Genomic DNA, 9,505 nt, shown 5'->3' on the forward strand with positions numbered 1-9,505 from the left:
TACACTTACCTGCTCATCTGAAAAAATCCTCATTAGGGCAGCAGCTGTACATGAACATGTTATATTATGCCATATATTATTTATTTATTTATTTTGAGACAGAGTCTCTCTCTTGTCACCCAGGCTAGAGTGCAATGGCACAATCTCGGCTCACTGCAACCTCTGCCTCCCGGACTCAAGTGATTCTCCTGCCTCAGCCTCCCAAGTAGCTGGGATTACAGGCGCCCACCAACATGCCCAGCTAATTTTTGTATTTTTAGTAGAGACAGGGTTTCACCATGTTGGCCAGGCTGGTCTCCAACTCCTGACCTCAGGTGATCCACTCACCTTCGCTTCCCAAAGTACTGGGATTACAGACATGAGCCACCGCGCCTAGCCAACTTTTATATATTTAATAATAACAATAGAAATCTTATGACAATTAGTTTCATTTCCCTAAGCTTTTAAATTCCATTTCATAGCTCACCTTCCCACAGTTAATTTAAGTATGGCAGGAATCTGGGACAGTTTGGAAGTACTGTACATAAAACTATTTGGTTCAGGGGCAGGCGCAGTGGCTCACGTCTGTAATCCCAGCAATTTGGGAGGCCGAGGCAGGCGGATCACCTAAGGTGAAATGGTGAAACCCTCTCTCTACTAAAAATACACAAAAATTAGCCGAGCACAGTGGCGCATGCTTGTAGTCCCAGCTACTCGGGAGGCTGAGGCGGGAGAATCGCTTGAACCCAGGAGGTGGAGGTTGCAGTGAGCTGAGATCATGCCATTGCACTCCAGCCTGGGTGACAAGAGCGAAACTCAACTCAAAAACAAAAAACTATTTGGTTCAAGCCATCTGAATTCAGAATGTTGCTTCCCAAATGGAACAACTGGATTTTGTCCACGATGAATGTCTCCTGAGAATTCTATTGTCGGATAAAGCAGCTTTCTTTCCTTCTGTCCAGTCTCATATTTTATGAGGATAAAATCAATAATCAATGTGTTAATCTGTCTAGGAGCTGAAAAAAATAAAAATAATTTTAAAATTGAAATTAAAATCTCTTCATCAAATAAACAGTTATGAGTGATCATAATGACAGAGAAATATATGGTTATGCAGATACAAGTCTTCAATAGCTGGTATTAGACATTTAGATCTAGAATTTACATTCTTCTCCTGAAAGATAAGGAAATCTTGTAATGCGGAAATAAGTTGAAAAGAAAACGAAAGAAAAAAATTTTTTTTAAGGAAATCTTGGAATTTGGTGTTCCTGAGGCAGAGCCAAAGTCATTTAACTAGAATATAAAACTCCGCAAGGGCAGAAAACAAATTTTTTTATCTTTAATTTTATATTTTTACTGCTATATCCTCTGGGCTGCATCTCCTGGCATATAGTAATCACTCATTAAATTACGATAATTGAAAGCATTCTAAATGTTGAGTTTAAAAAAAAGAAGTGGTTATATCCATGCTATACAATGATTTGCAATATTTCTTTTTCTTTTTCTTTTCTAAGTTGGAGTGCAGCGGCGTGATGTCGGCTCACTGCAACCTTCGCCTCCCGGGTTCAAGCGATTCCCCTGCGTCAGCCTCCCGAGTAGCTGGGATTATAGGCGTGCACCACCACACCCGACTAATTTTTAGTAGAGGATAGGGTTTCACCATGTTGGCCAGGCTGGTCTCGAACTCCTGAGCTCAGGTGATCCACCAGCCTCGGCCTCCCAAAGTGCTGGGATTACAGGCCTGAGCCACTGCACCCGGCCAGCAATATTTCTTCTGTAAAAGAAAAGAATAAGTGTTCCACATGGAAAGAACCCAAGATATATTAAGTGAAAAATGTCATAGCATGACTATATTTCTGTTAAAAAAAAAAAAAAAATGTTATATATATATGCGAATGCAGAGAAAAAAGAAATGTAAAAAATACAATAAATTTTTCACGGTGATTACATTTGCGAGAGGAACGTACAGCTTTCATATTTCATTCAATGGTTAAAATGGTACTCAATTTTGACTGACAAAACGGTAATGATCAGATGCCAAAACGAGTGTGAATGTGCATAATTTACGAAAGACATTTTTGAGAACTGGTTACATGAGTTTTGAAAATAGGAGAGCAGAGGACCTGTGTAAGACTTTTAAAGAGACTGCACTGTCACGAGCCACAGGGTTGTGAGATTGGTAGGAAAGTGCTACAGGAAATATCTAGGGGAGGGCTTGGATCTGAGACACAGAGTGTGAGCCTGGTCGAGAAGCGGGAAAAGAACCCGCCCAGAGCCCCTTCTCTCCATTCCCTCAGCGAGGCAGGAAGCTATCTGGGTTCCGAATCCCGCGACATCAGGATTATCTCGCATTGCAGCACAGAGACCAATCGCTAGTAATCTCTGCCTTTAATTAGGCGTTTTTTGGCCCAAATCTCGCGGCTTCGTAAAAATATCGCGATGCTTCCGCTTTTAATGTTTTTAGTTTGGACAAGACCTTTGAGATAAATTTAAAAGCCAAATTTTTTTTTTTTTTTTTTTTTTTTGAGACGGAGTGTCGCTCTGTCCCCAGGCTGGAGTGCAGTGGCGCGATCTTGGCTCACTGCACCCTCCGCCTCCCGGGTTCACGCCATTCTCCTGCCTCATTCCCGAGTAGCTGGGACTACAGGCGCCCGCCACCACGCCCAGCTATTTTTTTTGTATTTTTAGTAGAGACGAGGTTTCACCGTGTTAGCCAGAATGGTCTCGATCTCCTGACCTTGTGATCCACCCGTCTCGGCCTCCCAAAGTGCTAGGATTACAGGCGTGAGCCACCGCGCCCGGTACCTAAAAGCCGATTCTTAAAAATATACGTTGGTAATTGTTTATGCCTACTGCTGAGATCAGGATATCTCTAAAGTAAGGAGAGGAAAAAGAAAAGTATGTGTCAGAAGTGGGATTCGAACCCACGCCTCCATTGGAGACCAGAATCCCCACCGCGGAGGAAGCTTAGCTTGAGTCTGGCGCCTTAGACCACTCGGCCATCCTGACACGCTGCATAACAGCTCTGATTTTTGCACTAAAATAGAGATCAACGAGCAATGATTCTGTGTCGTGCACGCACGCAGAAACGCGATGGCGTCAGGGTTGCTTGGTAACAGAAGGGCAGAAAGCCACTTGTGGATTGAAAAAGCAAAAGGGTTCGCAGGACTAGAAAATGTTTCTGCATAAAACTGGATCAAGTCTCTTACGGGCCTTATAACTGTTATCGCCATCTCGAAAAACGTCTGCGGTTTTTGTTTTTTTTTTTTTTTTGCTCCCAGCCTGCCCACATTTCAGTAAGGAAAGAAGATCTTTTGCTTCTTCGGTCGCTGGGTCGGCTCTCCAGTGTCTGATGTTTACTGAAATCTTGATCGTGGTTAGCCTCCCCCAGGACTTCATTGTTTGGAAGATGGTGAGGAACAAAACAAAACCCTAACAAAAGACCCCGGTTCTATAGGAAGGTCCCCTTTTAGCCCCTCTATTTTGGTTCCATTTGTCACTGCCTTGCCACTCGTCGAAGTTTGTCTTGGGCTCTAAAAGTGGTAGCCGGGAACGGCTGGGAAGGTCTCCACAGGGACCACCACATGGGCAAGGCTGGTGTCCGCGCCGAGGGATCGGCGATCCCAGGTCCGGGGAAACTCCGGGAGCGACGCGCTCGCCCGCGGCCTTCCTTGTCGCTCTCGGATGTTCCCGATTAATGGGCTCCAAGTGACCACTGCCAGGTCGGGGAACACAGCGGCAGTTTTTAAGGGGAGTGCACCACATCGCCTGACCCACTTTTCTGTTTCTCAGCCTTCGCCAAGCAATCTGAGCTCCAGGCCGGGAAGCCCCAAGGTCACAAATTTTAATGGAGCCCTGAAACTAAACAGAAATCATCCCTCCCACTAGAACAAGAGCCCCTAGAGGCCAGCGACACCGCTAAAATAACATATGTGGACCAATGCCGTCCAGGTAACAGTGCCTGGCAAACACGGTAGAGGTTCAATAAATATATTTTAACTCAACCGTCTTAACTCTTGTATTTGGGGCTGTGAGGTTCAGATAGAGGAAATATAAAGTTGGATATTTTAATTAGATTTTGTCCTAATAGCTTACTTTTTGTATTTGTTAATATAAAAAAAATTTATTTTCCTTTTTGTAAGGCAAAGTTAGGTCTCTTTTCTGCATGGAGAAATAACTGAGTTTCAGTAGGCTCTATCTTAATTTCCACAGACTTCCTTGGTTTCATATCCTATTTTTGATAGAGAGAAAATTAGTAGTGAGAAGTACAGTGAACACTGGTTCCCCAGTCTCCCTCCAATACATGAGATTTGTATATTTTCTTTCGATTGGAAGGAAATTGTCCAGGAAGTGATTCCCAACATGGCAACTGTAATCTTACCCTAACTATAATTATTTTTTTCTAATTGCAAAGTACACACAAATTGTAGAACATACAAACATGTCAAAAATTAAAATCATCCATAATCTCACTAGTCAGAGGTAACTATTAACATTTTTATATATTTAGTCTTTCATATGGCATACATTTTTTCCAAAAATGGTCATGTGTAGTAAATAATTTGCTAACTTGCTTTCTAAATGAATATATTATGAATATATACTTGCTAAGTACTATATTTTGTATAAATCTTAATTCCTGCACATATTCCATATCAAAGTGGTATTCTTGAAAACTGGATTATTTCTAATTTTTTATTTTCATCAGCAATGCTGTAAAAACTATCCTTACATAAATATTTTCAAACATCCATGATTATTTCCATAAATTTCTAAAAGTGAAACCATTACATCAATTTTTTTTTTTTTTTTTTTTTTTTTTGAGACGGAGTCTCGCTCTGTCACTCAGGGTGGAGTGCAGTAGCACGACTTGGCTCACTGCAACTTCCACCTCCCGGGTTCACACCATTCTCTTGCCTCAGCCTCCCGAGTAGCTGGGACTGTAGGCGCCCGTCACGACGCCCGGCTAATTTTTGTATTTTTAGTAGAGACGGGGTTTCATTATGTTGGTCAGGCTGGTCTCGAACTCCTGACCTCTTGATCCGCCCGCCTCAGCCTCCCAAAGTGCTGGGATTACAGGCGTGAGCCACCGCGCCCGGCCTACATCAATGTTTATCCAGTTTTTGTTTGTTTGTTTGTTTTGGAGTTTTGCTCTGTTGCCCAGGCTGGAGTGCAGTGGCGTGATCTTAGCTCACAGCAACCTATCTCCCAGGTTCAACTGATTCTCGTCTCAGCCTCCCGAGTAGCTGGAACTACACGCATGAGCCATCACACTCAGCTAATTTTTTTTGTATTTTTAGTAGAAACAGGGTTTCACCATGTTGGTCAGGCTGGTCTCAAACTCCTGACCTCAAATGATGTGCCCGCCTCGGCCTCCCAAAGTGCTGGGATTACAGGCGTGACCCACCGCTCCTGGCACATTTTAATAGGTAACAAATGATATAGCCCCCCCCTTTTTTTTTTTGATTTGATTATTAGTGAGGTCCAATATTCATGTTTAAAGGATTTTTATGCTCCTTCCTCAGTAAATTGCTTACCAAATTTTTATGAGGTGTCCATCTTTCCTTATTGATTTGTAAGACTTATTTTATGAAAAGTAAACTCTTGGGATACAGTTTCTATTTACCAAGAACCCAAGCAGAAATTCCTCTCTCTTATTAACAAGAATCCCATTATGTCCCTTAAACATTTAGTTACTTCCATCTTACAGAAACTAGAAGCTATACAATTAACAATGTTCCCATGTCAATTTTTAAAACCCAACTGTGGCCCACATTTAGTGTCCTCGTAGTTTTCATACTATAGATTCACTTCTAATCCTGGTCATTTTTTGTGCCATCTTTTTTTTTAATGAGACCCGGGTTGGTGTGCAGTGGCGCGATCTCGGCTTGCTTCAACCTCTGCCTCCCAGGTTCAAGCAATTTTCCTGCCTCAGCCTCCCAAGTAGCTGGGACTACAGGCTCGTGCCACCATGCCCAGCTAATTTTTGTATTTTTAGTAGAAATGGGGTTTTTCACTATGTTGGCCAGGCTGGTCTTGAACTCCTGACCTCGTAATCTGCGTGCCTGGGCCTCCCAAGGTGCTGGGATTACAGGCGTGAGCCACCGCGCCCGGCTGTGCCATATTTTTTTCTTTCTTCCTTTACGGCATGTTAAACTCCTGATGTCTTGATTTTATGGGTTTGTTTTGGTTTTTTTTGAGATGGAGTCTTGCTCTGCTGCCCAGGCTGGAGTGCAGTGGTGCAATCTTGGCTCACTGCAACCTCCGCCTCCTGGGTTCCAGCAATTCTCCCGTCTCAGCCTCCCGAGTAGCTAGGATTACAGAAATGCACCACCACACCTGGCTAATTTTTGTATTTTTAGTAGAGATGGGGTTTCACCGTGTTGGCCAGGCTGATCTTGAACTCCTGACCTCAGGTGATCCGCCCGCCTCAGCCTTCCAAAGTGCTGGTGTGAGCCACCGAGCCCAGACATGATTTTATGTTTTAAATGGCTTTAAGTCCTTTTTGGAATAAGGTAAAATATAATTAAATATGTCAATATTTTAACTATTTACTAATAATATTTATTGCACAATAAGACTCCCCACAGGCCATTCTACATTTTTATGAAAACATCTGTAAGAAGAATTTTAAAAGGCCTGACAAATTATTTAAAGAGGGAAGCAGGGGGACTAAAAAGGAAAGAAGCTAACAATGGTGGTCTATGAAAATGAAACAAACAAAACAAAAAAACAGGATTTAATTTCCAACCTTGAAATGAGTCCCTTGACTGTTTTGTGTGAGGTTCATATAACTTGGTTTTCTGGTATGTCCAGGATTACGTAAGAGTAACAGAGATTGGGGTGGAAATTGAGATGATGCTGTATTCAAATGAGACTGACCATAAATTGGTAGTTGAAGTTGGGAGATGATATAGGAGGGTTCGCTGTGTATTTTCTTCATTTTTGTATATGGTTACAGGTTTCCATAGTGAAGAGTTCATTCAATACAGAAAAAAAAAAAATCACCAAGTCTCATCAAAAGCATCTATGCTAATATTTTGGCATATTTCTTCCCAGTTTTTAAAGAAATATGTAGGTTCAAATCTTTCTAAATTAGTATTTCTCACTTTTTTCTATTACATTCTTTTTGTGCATCAGAACCCTAAAATGGGTTTGGCGATCACATCCCATACAAATCCAAGTTCTTCACATCCTCTAAACAAAGAATCTGGTAGAGATGTGTGTATCTCTAAAGGTTACCTTCAAATGTCCTGCTTACATTTCAAACTTCAAATGCAAAATTAATTCAACAGATAAGCCAGATCTAAGAAATGTACCTTTTCTCCAACAGGGAAAAAGGAAATGTAATGGGGCAATATTGTCAAATGGAAGTACTGTTTGGCCTGGCATGGTGGCCCATGCCTGTAATCCCAACACTTTGGGAGGTTGAGGAGGAAGAATCCCTTGAGCCCAGGAGTTCGAGCCTGCAGTGAGTAATAATCTTGCCACTGCATTCCAGCCTTGGTGACAAAGTGAGACCCTTTCTCTAACGCTGGTTTGGTTGGGATTTATTATTACTCTCACAGACTTCATATAGGAGGAATTTCTGGGTTCAACAAAGTGCAGGATTTAGTAATGTGCTTATATCATTAAGTCAAAATTTAGTGCAGGACGGAGCTAGTGGGCAAGTCTCTTAGTCTCAAGAAAAAGGGCACTAAGAAACATAGCCCAGGCATTTAGGCTTCCTCTTACATTACTGTGGTCTGCAATGAGGTCTCCTGGAGCACAAGTTTCACTTCTCCCCAGATCGTCTTTAGTTGTACTCTACATTTTTTCACGTTATTTTCCCCCTCTCCTAATTAACTTTTCAAAGGATAGAAGCCATGCTCTCTTGTATTCTCTTCAGGAGCAAGTTCAGCTGGGGCACCCAACACTGGTTGAATTGTCTATTTGAATAAAAGAATGTCTTTCATTTGTGAAGAAGCAACTCAACCACCATTGGTATGCTAAGAACCTTTTGAGTTTTGTTTTTTATTTTGCTGGGAGGAGATATGTGATTTCCACATATACTCTTTGGTCTGCATCTCAGGTAACTAAAGGCATTAACAAATGGCTCTCATTTACCATCTGACAGTTATTTGCTCTTAATTTCATAGTGCCTTTAAGTGTTAGGCTGTTACATGCATTCTCTCATCTTCTCACTTAATTGTACATGGTGGAGGGTAGGGGCCATGTTCAGTTTCCCTTTCTTCTTTGAACCTATCTCTTCTAGGCCTTGTCTGCTCTTGGGGAAGATGGTCTTCTTTGCATGTTGGCCTTTATCAGAAAAAACAAGAGCACCTGAAGACACACAGGCATGTGCACATACGTGCATGCACAAACACACACTTCCTGGAACAGCAAAAGAATTAAGGAAGAAGTTATTGAAACCGTAATGTATAATTAACAATTGCAGATGTTCTGAGGAAAGAGAGGGGAGTCAAAGGAATCGGAGTGGGCCCCATATCTGTCTTTAGTGACTCAATTCCTGACTCGGTGAACTCAAAAGTTGCTTACCTTTCTGCAGATGAGTAAACTTAGAATCACAAGTTCATTTAATCCCATTCAAAATGGCAGGCTTTTAAAACTAAAAATATAAATAAATACCTATAAACACACCACCCACAAGAACTAGAAGATAACCAATAACACATGTTGTGGGGCAGGACCTGATGTGGTCATGTGTTCCATCTCAGTTTGAATCCTGGCTCTGCTGCTTCCTAGCTGTGTACCTTGGATAAGTCATTTACCCTCTCTGCTGCAGTTTATCTGTAAAGTAAGACAACAGTACACACTTGATAAAATTATCATGAGCATTAAAGAAGCTACTGTGCATAAAACTCTTCATATGATGTGAGAGCACTGCTCTATGTTTGTTAGTAGTATTTATGTACCTGTATATATATTACCGTATACATTTAGATCTCAGAATATTCAGCAAAAGCTAATCTAGCCTCATGGAAGCTACTTTCTATAGCCCTGGTTCTATTATTTCCCTTAAAACCTGATGAATAAATGAAGAATTAGGACATGATATCACCAACTCATGAACCTCAGCCATGGAACCCCAATGCCTGGCACAATACTACAAAAAGGACTTGAGAAAATACTTTCCTAGTAAAATTACAGGATTAACCAATATAAGAACTGTAGGCAGGCCGGGCGCGGTTGCTCACGCCTGTAATCCCAGCACTTTAGGAGGCCGAGGCAGGTGGATCACAAGGGTCAGGAGTTCAAGACCACCCTGGCCAAGATGGTGAAACCCCGTCTCTACTAAAAATAAAAAATTAGCCGGGTGCGGTGGTAGGCGCCTGTAGTCCCAGCTACTCAGGAGGCTGAGGCAGGAAAATCGCTTGAACCTGGGAGGCAGAGGTTGCAGTGAGCCGAGATCGTGCCACTGCACTCTAGACTGGGCGACAGAGCAAGACCCTACCTCAAAAAAAAAAGAACTGTAGGCTATGAATGTCCAACACTACTTTCTTAGCACCACTAGAAAGTAGTGACA

At 42.0% G+C, this 9,505-nt stretch overlaps 1 non-coding gene across 1 annotated transcript; it reads right to left on the reverse strand.

Moving 5' to 3' along the window:
- Nucleotides 1-2,882: 2,882 nt before the first annotated feature.
- On the reverse strand, nt 2,883-2,988 carry TRNAL-CAA (transfer RNA leucine (anticodon CAA)). The gene is made up of 2 exons: nt 2,951-2,988; nt 2,883-2,927 (listed from the first exon to the last, which is right to left on the reverse strand). It is a non-coding gene; the product is annotated as a tRNA-Leu (tRNA).
- Nucleotides 2,989-9,505: the final 6,517 nt, after the last annotated feature.

Source organism: Pan paniscus, chromosome 5 (genome assembly GCF_029289425.2).
Source record: "Pan paniscus chromosome 5, NHGRI_mPanPan1-v2.0_pri, whole genome shotgun sequence".
Taxonomy (NCBI): Eukaryota; Metazoa; Chordata; class Mammalia; order Primates; family Hominidae; genus Pan; species Pan paniscus.